Below are 16281 nucleotides of genomic sequence, written 5' to 3' on the forward strand. Positions count from 1 at the left end.
GGTAGTTAGCTTCCTTTTGGCTTACCCCTCTACAGACTCTCAGAGCTCCATGGGACAGGGTCTCCCAGCCCTGGGCTGCTACACTTGGCTTGCCAATTCCTGGAGGATGCCTTGTTAGGGGCAGCAGATCTCTGCCCGGGGGAGGCTCGGAGAGATAAAAGAACAAAACCAAGACAACTCTTTCTGCAAATGCATGGGGTTTATTTAAGCCAATATAGCTATATTGGGACCTTCAATTGTGCCTCAATAGCGTGGCATAACTGAAGGCCCCGACCTCCAAAAAGCAGGCTGTATTTATACCCTTTTGGGGGAGAAATGAAAATCTCACATATCAAAGGGAATCACATAGGTCACTTAATTTGCATATCTAAACATTTGTTGACAAATGAAAATCTCACATATCAAAGGGAATCACATCTATATATCAAAGGGGATCACACATATTGGGGGAAAATTACATGTATTGAATCAAAGGAGAATCATACATATCAAAGAAAATCACAGGTATTGGATCAATAGGAAAACCATACAAAAGGGAAAACCACACCTATTTCACTTAATATGCTAATTTCAACATTTGTGGACCGTTCAGAGCAGATGTTTGTTTACAGTTCCTAGGGGCAGTTTGTTGGCCCATTTGGTGACAGAGTCCTGCCCAGGGGTAGGTCCTGAAGACATCTTTCAAAGCAGTCAAGTAGTTACAAAGGGCAACTTCAGCGGTTAACCCTTAACCTGCCCTTCAGTTCTTGACTCTTAACTTGCCCTCCTCTTCAGCCTGACCTGCCTTTGTGATCAGCTCTTTGGATTAAGTTTGCCAAGACTTAATCCAAGCTCATTTCAGGTCATCTAGCCAAGCTTATTGGACCTCCTTCTGGATACCTCAAAGCGGCACATTAAAGAATCTATAGAAACTCAGTAAAGCACTTTACTCTTTTCCTCTGATCATAAAACTTTAAGTCAACACCTACGATGTACCCTGCAACAAAATATTTATGTCTGAAGCATGATCATCTAGAATCCAAACTACACATGGAACACTCATTCTGTGGGCGGTATGGTGTCATTACTCTTGTTCTCTGTAGGCGCATCTATGAAATAAGAAGGTTTTAATTGAAAAGAGAATTTCTAAGCAACACTGTGGACCCTAAGAAAATACCAATAAAGGTAGACATCCTTGAAAGGACGCTGCATTGGCTCAAGCTATCCCCACTCTTTTTTTTTTAAATTTTTATTTTATCACCATGTGGAAGGTTACAAAGTTTTCAAGTTTATGTCTCAGTTATACAATATTCAAACACCATCCCTTCACCAGTGCTCATATTCCACCACCAAAATCCCCATTATACCCCCCGTCCCCGCCTCCCACCCCCAACTGTATAACTGATGAATTTCTCTATCCCCACTCTTATGGGAGATAAAAATGAAATGAAGTCTTAAATACTATGCGGGATGTGACTTAGAACAGCCTGCAGACCATAGTGTTCATTTGAAGATGCTAGGTGAAGAAGGACAGAAAAGATAGGAATAGTTTAGGGGCTAAGGTGCTGGCTTTGCGTGCAGCCAACCTTTTTTTGACCCTCAGCACTGCATATGGTCTCCTGAGCACCGCCAGGAGTGATTGTTGCGCACAGAGCCAAGAGGAAGTCCTGAGCACAGCCAGGAGTGGCCCAAGGCCACCCACCCACCCGTCCAACCATAGCAGGAGATTGCTCTCAGCACAGCAGTGTTGGGGACTCACCCTAGGCACGACTCTGCTCCCAGCTGAGAGCTCTAAGATACTAAGAGAGGCTCATATGAACACTGGAAAGGCCCCCAGAAAAACGCATCATTGAAAGTGTTCCCCACTCCCCTCAGAGCTGTGGGGAAGAGTGTCAACGCAGACAGAATTGGCTGGTGCCCACCTTTGGGACAGAGGCAAAATACTAGCGGGGAAATGGCGAGCAATTTCTGATGCAAAAGCAACTGGTTTTACTTTAGCTGTTAGAAAGGTGATCGAGGGGGCCGGAACGATAGCACAGCGGGTAGGGCGTTTGCCTTGCATGCGGCCAACCCGGGTTCGATCCCTGGCATCCCATATGGTCCCCCAAGCACTGCCAGGAGCAATTCCTGAGTGCAGAGCCAGGAGTAACCCCTGAGCATCGCTGGGTGTGACCCAAAAAGAAAAAAAAAAGAAAGGTGATCGGACTTTACTGAAATGTGTGCTTGACATGTTAGAGTCCCTGGGTCAACCCCCAACATGGCATGGTTCCCCCAAGTGTGAAGCCAGGAGTAGCTCCCCATACACAGCTGGGCGGCTGGGGTGTCCTAAAAGTCAGAATGATTGCAATGGCTCACAGTGAGCCCTTTGTGACCTGCCATCCCACGGAACTTTCTAGAAATGGCCCGGGTCGCCTTCCAGAGGGGCTAAACTGGCCTCAGCAGACCTGGCGCTGCCCACCTTGACAGCCTCCATGGAGTGTCTCGGTCAGAGTAATTTCCATCTAGGCTTACGGTGACTCTAGGTCACATGAAAGAAAAATCTAGATTCTAAATCCACCCTTAAAAAAATTAAAAAGTATTCGGTGTTTACTTCTCGAAGCAAAGGTTTCTCCCCATCAAAGCTGTCATCGCGTTTATTAAGTGCCACTTGCACGTCTCTCTGGTGTCTTTTCTGGAGTCTTTTCTGGAGTCTTCTGGAGTCTGGGGTTTTTGCTTAGTTCCTTGTGTATCGCCAAGTGAGCGTGAATTTGAAGATGCAAGTACGTGGCCAGCTTGTTCTCCTCAAGATGCTTCTGTTTAGCCCGTTGTGAGGCTGGGCTGCGAGCAAGTCGCCGACGCCCTGCAGCGTCCACGGTGGTGGAGTTCCAGATGACAGACAGCTGTCAGTCTTCTGAGCGGGGGACGGGGCTCAGGGTGGGCACTGGCCTGCCCCGGCACTGCCGCCAGGTGCCCGAGGCTCCCCATCCACGGAACCTGCCAACACAAGGCGAATGAGCACAGCACCTCGAGATGTTTTCCTCTGACCCCGAGAAGCACAGAGAAGAGCTGAAGTGAAAACATGAGAAGTCGGTGCAAGAGAAACACGAATTCGGGGGAGGGGGGTGGAAACCCCATTTGGTTTGGCTCCGTTAATTCTGGGAGTTTCCAGACCAGTTCGGCCTTCTCCTGAAGAGATCCCAGCCTAGAAAAATAATTTTTTGTTCAAGGACATGCATCATTGGCTACCATGAATTCTTAATTTAGACTCAGTCTGATAATGTCAGTGGAATAAAATGTGGGGTAATATTTATTTAGAATGCCTGAAAGCTATAAACATGGATATTCGCTTTCTCTTTCCTCGGGCCTGTTTAATTCACCCCCACCACCCCCACTCCCAAACTTGAGTGGCGTCCTGTTCCCTCATTAACATGCCTTATTAGCCTCCGCCTTCTTCATATTAGTCTTAACTTCTCACGCTAAGATGTTTTCAAAGTCTGTTTTGCTTGTTTTATTTTGAAAATGTTCTTCATGCTAGAGTACTAGTACTCAGACAGGGGGGGTTTCTATTTTATACCACTGAAAAAGATATTTTTGTTTCAACTTAAGGGATTATTGTTTTGCGTGGCTATCTACCTCATGGTTCCTTTCTTTACTAAGCAAGTTTAAGTGTGCGTGGGGGGTGGGGGGTGCCAGGTGTGTGTGTGTGTGTGTGTGTGTGTGTGTGTGTGTATGTGTGTGTTGCCCGGGATTGATATTAAATGCATGTGAGGCATTAAATGCATGCCACTGACCCACAGCCCTGCCCTTAATAGTTTGTAAACTTTGTCATCTTCTCAACACTATAGGCAGCCCCCACTAAGTTTCACTCCTTACTTGAAGTATTGCTTATCATCTGATTAAAACGAAGGCACTTTTGCATAAAATATGCTGTTAGGTAATAGTCCTTGAAAATCATAATTGAATATAATGATGTGACTCTGAGTAATTACAGGAAGAATCTTGAATCAAGAGGGATGATATGAGAGATAAAATCTGCCTTCTAGTTTTTCTTTTTTTTTTTTATTTTTTTTTTAAATTTATTTATTTTTAATTAGAGAATCACCGTGAGGGTACAGTTACAGATTTATACACTTTTGTGCTTATACTTCCCTCATACAAAGTTTGGGAACCCATCCCTTCACCAGTGCCCATTCTCCACCACCCGTAAACCCAGTGTCCCTCCCACCCTCCCCAATCCCATCTCCCCCCCACCCCACCCTGCCACTGTGGCAAGGCATTCCCTTCTGTTTTCTCTCTCTAATTAGCTGTTGTGGTTTGCAATAAAGGTGTTGAGTGGCCGCTGTGCTCAGTCTCTAGCCCTCATTCAGCCCGCAACTCCCTTCCCCCACATGGCCTTCGACTACAATGTAGTTGGTGATCGCTTCTCTGAGTTGACCTTTCCCCGGAACGTGAGGCCAGCCTCGAAGCCATGGAGTCAACCTCCTGGTACTTATTTCTACAGTTCTTGGGTGTTAGTCTCCCACTCTGTTATTCTATATACCATAGATGAGTGCAATCTTTCTATGTCTGTCTCTCTCTTTCTGACTCATTTCACTCAGCATGAAACTTTTCATGCCCATCCACTTGACTACAAAATTCTTGACCTCCTTTTTTCTAACAGCTGCATAGTATTCCATTGTATAGATGTACCAAAGTTTCCTCAACCAGTCATCCGTTCTGGGGCTGCCTTCTAGTTTTTCATCCCACCCCATAGTATTTTTTTCATTATATACAGACAGTAATGATACAACAATATTTTTTACTGAATTTAAGTGAATTAGGTACTCCAAATTCTGGGGTTCTTGAAGCCAGAGAGATAGTGCAAAGAGTAAGGCGTTGCGTGTGAGTGACTCCACTCTGTTCCCAGGGATCCCTATGTTCCCCAGCACCACTAGGAGTGATCTCTAAGTGTAGAGCTAGCAGGCCTAGCTGGGTGTGGCTCGAGGAAGGAGGGAAGAAGGGGAGGGAGGGAGGGATAAAAGAAGAGAGGGGAGGGAGGACAAAATGAAGAAGGAAGAAAGGGAGAAAGGAAAGAAGGGAGGGAGGGAGGAAAGAAAGGAAGAAGGGATGGAGGGAGGGAGGGAGGGAGGAAGGAAGGAAGGAAGGAAGGAAGGAAGGAAGGAAGGAAGGAAGGAAGGAAGGAAGGAAGGAAGGGAGGGAGGGAGGGAGGGAGGGAGGGAGGGGGGAGGGAGGGAAAGAGGGAGGGAAGAAGAGATGGAGAAAGGAAAGGAAGGAAGGAAGGAAGGAAGGAAGGAAGGAAGGAAGGAAGGAAGGAAGGAAGGAAGGAAGGAAGGAAGGAAGGAAGGAAGGAAGAAAGGAAGGAAGGAAGGAAGGAAGGGAGGGAGGGAGGGAGGGAGGGAGGGAGGGAGGGAGGGAGGGAAGGAAAGAAGGGAAGGAGGAAGGGAGGGAGGAAAGTAAGGAAGGAAGGGAGGGAGGAAGGGAGGGAGGAAAGTAAGGAAGGAAGGGAGGGAGGAAGGAAGGGAAGAAAGGAAGGAAGGGAGGGAGGGAGAAAGGAAGGGAGGGAGGAAGGGAGGGAGAAAGGAAGGGAGGGAGGGAGGGAGGGGGGAGGGAGAGAAAGAGGGAGGGAAGAAGAGATGGAGAAAGGAAAGGAAGGAAGGAAGGAAGGAAGGAAGGAAGGAAGGAAGGAAGGAAGGAAGGAAGGAAGGAAGGAAGGAGGAAGGGAGGGAGGAAAGTAAGGAAGGAAGGGAGGGAGGAAGGGAGGGAGGAAAGTAAGGAAGGAAAGGAGGGAGGAAGGAAGGGAAGAAAGGAAGGAAGGGAGGGAGGGAGGGAGGGAGAAAGGAAGGGAGGGAGGGAGGGAGGGAGGGAGGGAGGGAGGGAGAAAGGAAGGGAGGGAGGGAGGGAGGGAGGGAGGGAGGGGGAAAGGAAGGAAGGGAGGAAGGAAGGAAAGAAGGAAGGGAGGGAGGAAGGGAGGGAGGGAGAGAGGGAGAGGGAGGGAGGGAGGGAGGGAGGGAGGGAGGAGGGAGCCAGCTTTGGAGGGATTTGGAGTTGCCTGTAGAAGACCGCCCTTCCTGGTGCAGTAACCACCCCCACATCAGTTGGCGGCCCTTGCTTCCCCGGCGCATGAGACATGCCGTGGCGGGTAACGTGCCTGGCGCCTCTGGCTGCTCCTTGCCCCCACAGTCCCGTAGCCCGTGCCAGGACCCGGGGAGACACAGTAAATTGAGCCACGTGCTCTGGTCAGTTTCCAGGTCGCTGCCTCCTGCCTCTTTCTCAGACCTTGCTCACCCCTCGCCTTTGTGGGACGGTAATGTTTCTGCCTAAAACATTCCTAATGAGCCTATTTACCTGCCACGGCCAATGAGACCGTGCCGCGTGCCGTAAACGCTCTGCCCCCGCCATAGGCCAGGAAGCGGCCTCGCTGCTGTTAAAAATTAACTCCTTCGGGAAGGAGGCAGCCGTGCCTGGGTGGCCAGCTGTCACGTTGTTGCTCTTGTTTTAAATGGTTTATAAAACTCAATGGCGGTTCTCTCACTCTTGGGGCATTTCCCCCCTTCTTCTTCTGAATGTTTTTGCCTACTCATCTCACCCTTGAGCCAAGCATCACCTACCCGCCACCCCCGTCCCCGCCACGCCCGCCAAAGAATAAGGATTTACAAACAGATTCGTCATCTGTAATTTCTAAAGAGTGCTCATTTGGTTTTGAAAATGTTTTCCCAGAGAACCCAACTCTCCTCCACATGAGCTTTAGGGCCTTTGAGGTCCATCCAAGGGGCCAAGTTCTCTGCCTGGTGCATCCTACGTTTCCTGGGGATGGACTCGCTCCAGTTCTGTGTCCTTGGAGTTGTTTTCCCATGCAAAGTGTCGGTGTCCTATACAAGGGGCAAAAGCAAGAGTCCGAGGTCTTGGGTTCCAAGAGCAGCCTCACAGGTGCAGAAGTAACCGTTAGGCAGCAAAGGAGGGGGAAGACATTTGAGGGTGACCCCTGGTCTGTACCCCCACTGAGTACCCACCTCTCTTTAGTCTACAAGCCAGGGCTCACTTTACTGATTATTTGGAGAAAGCATTGGGGCTCTGGGTCCTGGGACCCCCTTCGGTTCCCCTGAGGGGGCACCATCTCTGAAGGTAAAGGGTTTCTCTGCTCTGGCTCCCCATGTCACTGAACTGAACTGTGCTCTCAGTCTAGACTGGTTGCCCTGTGCATCACCGGGGAAGCATCACTGCCTTTCTCTACTCCAGGGAAGCCTACTCGCACCTATTTCATCGGGCGTCTCCATGAATTAAGTGAAATCAGAGCTTTACTTTTTAATTTTTTTTTATTGAGTCACCCTGAGATACAGTTACAAAGCTTTCATTATTGAGTTTCAGTCATACAATGATCGAACTCCCCCCCATCCCTCCACCAGTGCACATTTCCCACCATCAATGTCCCCAGTATCCCTCCCACCACCACCCCCTCCTTACTTCCTGCCTCTGTGGCAGACAGTTTCCTTCTTACTCCCTCTATTTGGGGGCATTATGGTTTGCAGTACAGATACTGAGAGGTCATCATGTTTGGTCTCTTATCTACTTGCAGCACACATCTCCCATCCCGAGTGGTCCCTCCAACTGTCACTGACTTAGTGGTTCCTTCTCTATCCCAGCTGCCTTCTTCCCCAGCTCATGAGGCAGGCTTCCAACCATGGAGCAATCCTCCTGGCCCTTGTCTCTACTGTACTTGGGTGTTAGTCTCATACTATGTTATTTTATGTCCCACAAATGAGTCATTTTATGTGAAAACAGAGCTTTAAATGCCATCTTGGTTCCTGACGGTCTCTGTTTGTGTAACTCTTTAAATTGACTGTTTAAAGAAAACAGAGTGTGTTTTAGACGCAGAACTAAGCCGATAGTTCTGTGCCCTGTTGGGGTGACCGTATCAAAGTGGGGGTGCATAGTGAGGGGCACTGGAGGTGTTTTTCCTTTCCCGCTACTCCCCCCAATTCCAAGCACGCAGCATCCTGACATGACAGTATTTGCCCTTGAGCATATTTTGGAAAAAAAGAATATTTCTCAAATTATCTCTTTCCAGCCTTGTAAGTCTGAGGGATTTATTCCCGGTTTGTTTTGTTTTTAATTTAAACCAAACAAGTTCTTTCCAGACAAAGTGAAGGCCAGACAGAGCCTTGGAGGCCAAGTGTTCTTCCTTGGTGGGTCACGCGGGCTCTTGGAGCCCCGTTCCTCCGGGGTCGGGCAGAACGGCACCCGGACACAGACACGCAGGAGGCTTTTCTCCCTGTGGAGCATTTCCAGGAAAGACTCCTGCGTGTTCCTGCTCGTCACACGCCCCAGGTCTCTCCAGCACACGCCCCACACCTGTGAGGGGAAGTGCCCCTGATGTCTGGTTAAGCGCCCTCTTCTGCCTTCGAACCCCTTGTAGCTTATCTTGACTCCGTGGACATCGGAAATACATTCTCCCCAGGATTTGGCAACCGTGAAGGATTTGCAGTGACCCTTTGCTTTCTCCTCCCCCTCACCTGTGCCCTGCGAGGAGGAAGCCCCAGCCTTTTTCTTTTTCTCTTCCCTAAGGGATTTTCGTCCCAGGCCCAGCAGGTGATGGATCAAGAGCCCTACAGTGGCAAGACCCAGGCGGTGGGTGTCTGATCCAGTATGCCCACCCATGGGCCCGCCATCTGGCTGAGTGAGCAGCTTCTTCGTTATCCCACCTCCGCCTGCTGTTTCCCTTCTTTGTGTCTTTGTTTTTGAGCCTCACATTACTGTTTTCTGCACACAGGAATCACTCCTGACAGGGCTTGGGGGACCATGTACAGCACCAGAATTAAACTTGGGCAGGCAGCATGTAAGGCAGTCGCCTGCCCCACTGTGCTATCTCTCCAGGCACTGTCTGCAGTCTCTCAGGAGAGGGGCTAGAGAAGTTTTCCTGACCACAGAGGCGCGGCACCCTGCTACTCAATGCAGTGGTCCTCACTTGCCTTGTAGAAGCAAACCTAACTAGCTGAGATTGCAGCAGAAGAAAGTTCTGGATGCTACCCATCCCGCAGAGTGATGAGCAACCGGCCATTTTGGGACACCACGTCCCCGTCTTGAAGTTCTTGCTTGGTGACACCGTTGGCACCTGGTCATAGGTGGGAGACATGTTGTCTATGAAGGACCCTTTCTACACACATGATCCTGTGTTCAGGCATTCTCGACTCTGGCTGGCATTGAAAAACAGAGAAAAAAAACATTGCTAGGTAGTAGAAGAGGGGGAAATATGTAATTCTAAAAATAGGGTCAGAGAAATAGTACCATGGGTAATGTGCTTTCCTCACACTTGGCCAACTAAATCCCCAGCAAATGGTCCCCGAGCCCGCCAGGAGTGATCCCTGAGTGCAGAGCCACGACCTGACCACGGCCAGGTGTGGTACAACAACAACCAAAAAGAAATATCTCTATTTCCTGCCTTATTGCAGTATGTTTAACAAAGGGAAAATATCATAGCTATTTGATATGCCAGTGTAGTAATTTGATTTAAGTATACCTATCTTATGTCTGCAATCAAGCTAATTAAGGTGCTTATCACTTTAGGTACTACCAATGTGTGTGTGTATATGTGTGTGTGTATGTGTGTGTGTGTGTGTGTGTGTGTGGTTTGAGTTTATATTAGCATGTCCCCATGCTAATAAAATTGACAAAGCTTTTCCATTTTTTTGGAGAGGAGGTGGTTGGGGCCACACCTGGTGCCCAGGTGCTATTCCTAACTTGGTGTTCAGGAGCGGGCCCTGGGAGTTCTTGGGGAACCATTCATGCTGGGTTTCTGGAATTTGAGCTGGGGTCAGTGGCATGCAAGTGCCTTAGACCTTGGACTATCTCTCTGGCCTTCCATTCATGTATTAAGTAAGATAAATCCCAATTTTTAAAAATGGAAATACTTTTTATGATAATCTTAAGTTCCACAAGCACTCAACGCATATTTATAAATAATTGGCATATCACTTCCTATGATCACTTCAGAAGCTAATGACCTCATAAAGCCGCAGGCCTGAGCACTTCGGCCCAGCTTTATATGGGTGGGAAATCTCCAGAACCATTGAGATGATCTTTTTCCTTGATTACAAACAAGAGGGGTTTTGCTGCACAGGGATGCTAGGCTCTGAAAAGAACAGTCCTCAGCCTTTGGTTTCATGGCAGGATAATATTCGGCTGTGTACCACCCCTAACTTCAGAGCATTCATCCTCTGGCTGTAGAAAGGCAAAAAAAATCTATAAAAATAAAATAAGAAAAATAGCAAAATAAGTGTAATCAAGGTGGTGGTGGCATAAGACATGGTCTGTTAAAGAGGTTCGAAGACTGTGATTGTCCCGTGGGTTGAAACCAGTAATTACATTTGGCCTGTGGACAGAAAAATAGATGTTTTCATATATCTCAGTTTATCGCCACTAATATTTACTGCCAAGACCTTGAATGTGAAGACATGGCATGAAGCACTTCTAAAATGACAGATTTCTCACTTTAAGAATTTCCAGTGAAATGTTGTGATTGAAAAAATTCCATATTCCTCTAGATAGCAGTCTTTCATTCCAGAAGGAAAAGTGGGGGAAGAACTGTTCCGGCGATACATCTCAAAGCTGCAGGCTCTTTCGCTGCACACACTTGGGAAATCAGTGACGGGCACGCCACAAACTGCACGGAGGGAGTCATTCCTCGACAGGCAGCGTCCCCCTGCATTAGTGAGTGGCTGAAGGCTGGATAACAGGTCAGAGCAGAAAGGAAGCCAACGCGGGGCTGGAGCGATAGCACAGCAGGTAGGGTGTTTGCCTTGCACGCGGCTAGCCTGGGTTTGGTTCCCAGCATCCCATTTGGTCCCCTGAGCACCACCAGGGGTAACTCCTGAGTGCATGAGCCAGGAGTAACCCCTGAGCATCTCTGGGTGTGACCCAAAAAGCAAAGAAAAAGAAAGAGAAAGAGAAAGGAAGGAAGGAAGGAAGGAAGGAAGGAAGGAAGGAAGGAAGGAAGGAAGGAAGGAAGGAAGGAAGGAAGGAAGGAAGGAAGGAAGGAAGGAAGGAAGGAAGGAAGGAAGGAAGGAAGGAAGGAAGGAAGGAAGGAAGGAAGGAAGGAAGGAAGGAAGGAAGGAAGGAAGGAGAAACATGAAAGAAAAAAAAGCAAGGAGGCGTTGCTATGTGTCTGGGTTTTTGAGAATCCCAAGATTTCACTGGGAATTTTCCAGCTTCAGAGACGGACTGCGTCTTCTTCCACTTGCCCGGGGAGGAGATCCAGTACCTGTAACTCCAGGGAATGTGTGTGGATCTTCAGAGTTCTCTCTTTCAGGAAAGATGCTACCAACACGCTGCTTATAATTCAGGATGGGTGCCTGGTGGTGCCCAGGGAGGGAAGTTCCTGTAGACTGAAGTGGGACTGGGAGATGTGTGCAGTCACGTCAGATTGTGTGTGTGTGTGTGTGTGTGTGTGTGTGTACGCGTGCACGCACACACACAATTCTGTTGATCGCCACTGACAAAATGAAATTTTCTCTGGGTCCTGGGAATATGAGTTTCCTGGCTCTGTGGCCAGGAATGTAATGGGGATTATGTTTGGGTGGTGTTAAGACCCCAAATTTGATGTTCAGAAAGGTTCTGCATAATGAAAACATGCTCAGTAAGGGAATTAGCCAAACATGTCCCTGTGTAGTTAGCAAACTTCTGAGTCTCTTGAATTTGAAGCCTGTGTTAGTCTCAGAATATAAACATAAAATAAATGAAGGCAGGAATGGAGCTATTGCACTGTGGGTAGGGCGTTTGCCTTGCAGGCGGCTGACCTGGGTTCGATTCTCCATCCCTCTCGGAGAGCCCGGCAAGCTACCGAGAGTATCCCACCCACATGGCAGAGCCTGGCAAGCTGCCCGTAGCATATTGGATATGCCAAAAACAGTAATAAGAAGTCTCACAATGGAGATGTTACTGGTGCCCGCTTGAGCAAATCAAGGAACAACGGGACAACAGTGCTTGTGGTAAAATGAAGGCGTCAGGGAGCTATCCCAGGTCAGCCAGTTGCTTGCCATATGTACAGCTGATCCGGGTTTGAATTCCCTGGCACCCCAGTGCTTTACCCAAACCAAGGGTTACTCCTGAGTACAGAGTTGGGAAAACCCTAAGCACTGAGTGTGTTGCCCCACTACCTCCAACCCCAAATACAAGTTCAACACAGAAGAGAGACTTCACAGCACAGAGGGGCAGAGTGCAGGTCATGAGCCAGGGCTGCAGTCAGCCCAGCCTGTGTGTCCCTGTCTACCCCCTGCATGAAGCGCTTTGCTCTAGGTCAGTCTCTCCACCTGTAAAATGGGTCCAGTCTTGTCTCACCACAGGATCTGGGTAGAAACACAAAGACTTACAGCGTCAGAAAGGGTTTGGAGCTATGATGGGCACAGAAGTGCTCAATGAATGTATCTATCCACTAGATATGTCACTTTTCAAAATAACTTTACAAATCAATATGCAGGAGTGTTGCTTTAATTGTCGTTATGGTCTGATAGTTACCATAGTGCTAAGGTATACGGTACACGCAGCGGAAGAGAAATTATTTCAAAGAGAAATAATAAACAATTCAGAGACTTTATCTCCAGATCTCAAAAAGCTTTCCTATATCTCTTACGTGGAAGCAAATTGATATTGCATAGGTGGAATATAATTTTACTTAAAGTCAATATTTTATTAAGCTTTGTTAAAGCTTTACATAAACATATTCAGCCAACACTGGCTATCCACAAATACCATGGAAAGGGATGCTATAGGAGTGCAGAGGCATTAGTTCCAGCTCTCAAAAGTCTTATTTTCAGGAGCCAGAGCAATAGTGCAGTGGGTAGGGCACTTGCGTTGCATGCAGCCAACCTGGGTTTGATCCCCAGAACCCCGGATGGTCCCTGAGTTCACCAGGAATGATCGCTGAGTGCAGGTCAGTCAGTTGCCTGCAGATCAGCCAAATCTGGAGCACCAATAGGGTGTGGTCTAAAAAACCCAAATAGTTCTATTTTCAGAATACAGCAAGTAGAAGAAGAGTTTAAAATTATCCAGGCTTTAGGAAGAACTACCCTGGTAAAAGCACAGGTAATTGTGTCATTATACTCCCTTTCAGAAAAGAGAGCGGCTAGATCTACTTGCCAAAAATTCTACACACTGAAAATATTTATTACCTTGAACTGTTTAAGTAAATATAGATGATTACTGAAATCCAAGTGTGCCCCACATTTATTCACAAAATCATAGCCTGCAGTTGAATATAACTGAAATGCTAAAAACCATGTTGATAATCTGTTGAATTGGTTGTGTGCTCCAGCCTGCATAATCGTGCTAGAGAAAATACTAAGCATTCTTCATCGTGTTTCATAGCATTGACCTTAAATCTGTCCTGAGAATAAACACAGCCTTATAGATCTAAGGCCTAGAGCAAATAGGAATTTTATAATTAATTTGCAAGCAAATATCACTTTTAATAAAATTTGAAAATATCACCCTGGGCTCTCTGTGGTCAGGCAAATCATGGGTACCAGCCGATGCAGTTTTATGAGACAGGAGGGCATTTTAATGAACTGAAATATTTTCTCTGTTTGCAAAATAATAGGAATGAGTAGAAGTAGCATTTAAAAAAATTGCTTCAGGGTTCAGAGCGATAGTACAGCAGGGAAGGTGTTTGCCTTGAATGGGCCAACCTGAGTTTGATCCCCGACATCCCATATGGTCCCCCAAGCACTGCTAGGAGTAACCACTGAGCATGACCCCCTCAAGAAACTCCTTCAGCTGTAAGGATTTTGAGCATGTTTTTATTTTGGGCCTCCATTTAGCCCTCAGTAAGATTGAAGAGGAAGCTATTAATGTGCCCATTCTGCAGGTGAATCAGCAGAAGTATCATGATAGCTCTGGGCACTGAATTCACCCAAATGACCAGTATGTGCCTTTGAGGATTTTAAAGAGTCAGCAGCCAGCATTGTGAATTACAGAGGCATTTGACTCTTTTCTTTGACTCACCCCCCCTCATTTTTTACACCCTATGCAAATTTGGGGGCCACCCCAGCATACTCTAGGGGACCTGGAGCCTCTCCTAGAGATATCCAGCAGCTTACCATCAGGGCACCCCCTGTGCTACTCCAGGACTTGGCACGGCTCAGGAACTCCTGTGGCACCAGGAGTTGAAAGTTGAAAGTTAAAAGCGTTTGCGCAGCCCCTGCTCATCCTTGGCTCCTTGGCCATCCAGTCACTGTTCATCAGAAGCGCCATGCTCCAGACTGTTTCCTGTGCAGGACCCCCTGGATCAGCTGTTCTGCCCACAGCTGGACACGGATTTGTCCCCTGCGGGTCTTCTGTGGAAGGAGAGCATCCACAAAGAAACAGGATGACTCGAAAGGACAGATGCTTTAGAAACGGTGCCATGCATCTTGATTCCTGTAAGATAGGGATGGAATCTCGTGTCCCTTTTAAACCCAGATCCCGAGTTCCTGGACCGTGGGGCAGAAACGTGTAGTGTTGAAGAAACAGCTTGTCTTGTCGGGGCGGGCATTGCCAGCCTATTTGGGCAACCCTCAGACCCCTCGATTATAAACCCAAGTGGTTATTTTTTAATGTAAGTGCCTCGGAATAGCAGCCTGTTCTCGGTTCCATCTGTAGCCTGTTCATTCCTCCTGTGTGCTCTCAATAAGTGAAAGGTGCCTGGTTCTTCATGAATTAAAAAAAAAAAAAGTTTTCCTTCTAATGTAAAACTTTAAGTTGATCTTGCAAAATGAGAACTCCCACAACTCTGAGTTGACTTGCCACTTCTAGACTTCCCATCTTTGCTTTTGGTTTTGTTTTGGATTGGGGGCCCCAACCAAATTTGCTCAGGCATCAGTCCCGGTGGGACTGGAGGGTCCTATGGGGTGAACCCTATGCAGAGGCTAATTCTGCTGTGTGCAGGGCAAGTGTCTTGCCTCTGTGCCGTCTCTCCGCCCAGCGGAATTGAAGTCCAGACCTGCACTCAGCTCCTATCCATCCACTCATCCGCCTGCCGCCCACCCCCTTGCTCACATCTCCATGCCCTGCTTAAAAGCACTGGCGAGGCGTATGAAAGAAAAGCAGTTGCTACGAAAGCTGAATAGGAATCCTTTGGGTTTTCATGAAGATGGTCACATCATAACATTCAAGGACAAAGTGTGGCACGCTGCCACGTAAGCAGTGCTATGTGCAACCATGCCAACAACACAAGCGCACCCAAAGCCAGCATACAGCCACTCATGGCGTTTGTGCTCTGTGAGTCCTGGGGTTCCTGTGCAGCCTCGGAGCTGATCTCAGTGTGACTCACTCTAGTATCCGCGTTTCTCGTGCAAAGAACAGAACAAATGCTTTACTATTGATTTATTAGTTTATTGATTGATTTATTCTATTGATTCATTTATTCAAATGCTTTATTCTATGGATTTATTGAGTACCCCCAAATACTACTCAAGAGGCCTGTGGGCCCCGCTACTGGGTTCCTCAGGCCCTGCAGTGTCAGGGATCACCCAGGCCAGCCCTGAAGTGCTCAGGGCCTCTCCCAGGCTGTTTCTGGTGTTGCTGGAGAAACCAGGTGACTCTCGGGATCCAGCCTGGGCTGGGTACTGCCTGGCATCTTAGACAGTACAGCAGTACTCAGATTTTTCAACACTCTGTATATGTGTATTGGTATAAATTGCCCCATTTGGGGCGGGGAGGCTGGATTCCTTGATATTTTAATAGCTAGCTGTCCTATTTGAAATCCTCCAAGTAGTTAAAGTTTTTTTGGGGGGGTTGGGTTGGACTCCCATTCGTTTCGTGAAAATCTAGAAATCAGCCCTCATGGCCATAGCACTAACCAAGGTGTTCTGGAAGAAGCACCCACACTTTTTTGTTGTTGCTGTTTTTGGGTCACACCTGGCGATGCACAGGGGTTACTCCTGGCTCTGCACTCAGGAATTACTCCTGGCGGTGCTCGGGGGACCATATGGGATGCTGGGATTCGAACCCAGGTCGGCCGAGTGCAAGGCAAACGCCCCACCCGCTGTGCTATCGCTCCAGCCCCAGCACCCACACTTTTGCTTCAGAGGTTCACGGAGTAGCTAGGAACACAGGGCTTGCAGCATATGCACAAGAAAACTGTGTGACATAAGCAAGTGGTTGCTCCTGGGCAGAGAGCACCCGGGCTACAAAAGCCCCAGAGATGAGCAGAAAAAGGTACAGAGTAAGCTCAGGAGAACAGCTGGAGTAGAGCCACAGTCAGAAGCTCGTCAAGGTTGTTCTCACACTAACAGCTCTGGTGGACAGTAGTTGGACTTGTTGGCTGATGGAAGGTCTAGTTGAGGGGGCAGAGAG

The 16281-nt window shown here is 47.9% G+C and overlaps 1 protein-coding gene across 1 annotated transcript in view; it reads left to right on the forward strand.

The window, feature by feature from the left end:
• Positions 1 to 16281, forward strand: part of NR3C2 (nuclear receptor subfamily 3 group C member 2) — a 331105-nt gene that overhangs the window by 252360 nt on the left and 62464 nt on the right. The gene's annotated exons all lie outside the window — the stretch shown is intronic.

This window comes from Sorex araneus, chromosome 7 (genome assembly GCF_027595985.1).
Source record: "Sorex araneus isolate mSorAra2 chromosome 7, mSorAra2.pri, whole genome shotgun sequence".
Taxonomy (NCBI): domain Eukaryota; kingdom Metazoa; phylum Chordata; class Mammalia; order Eulipotyphla; family Soricidae; genus Sorex; species Sorex araneus.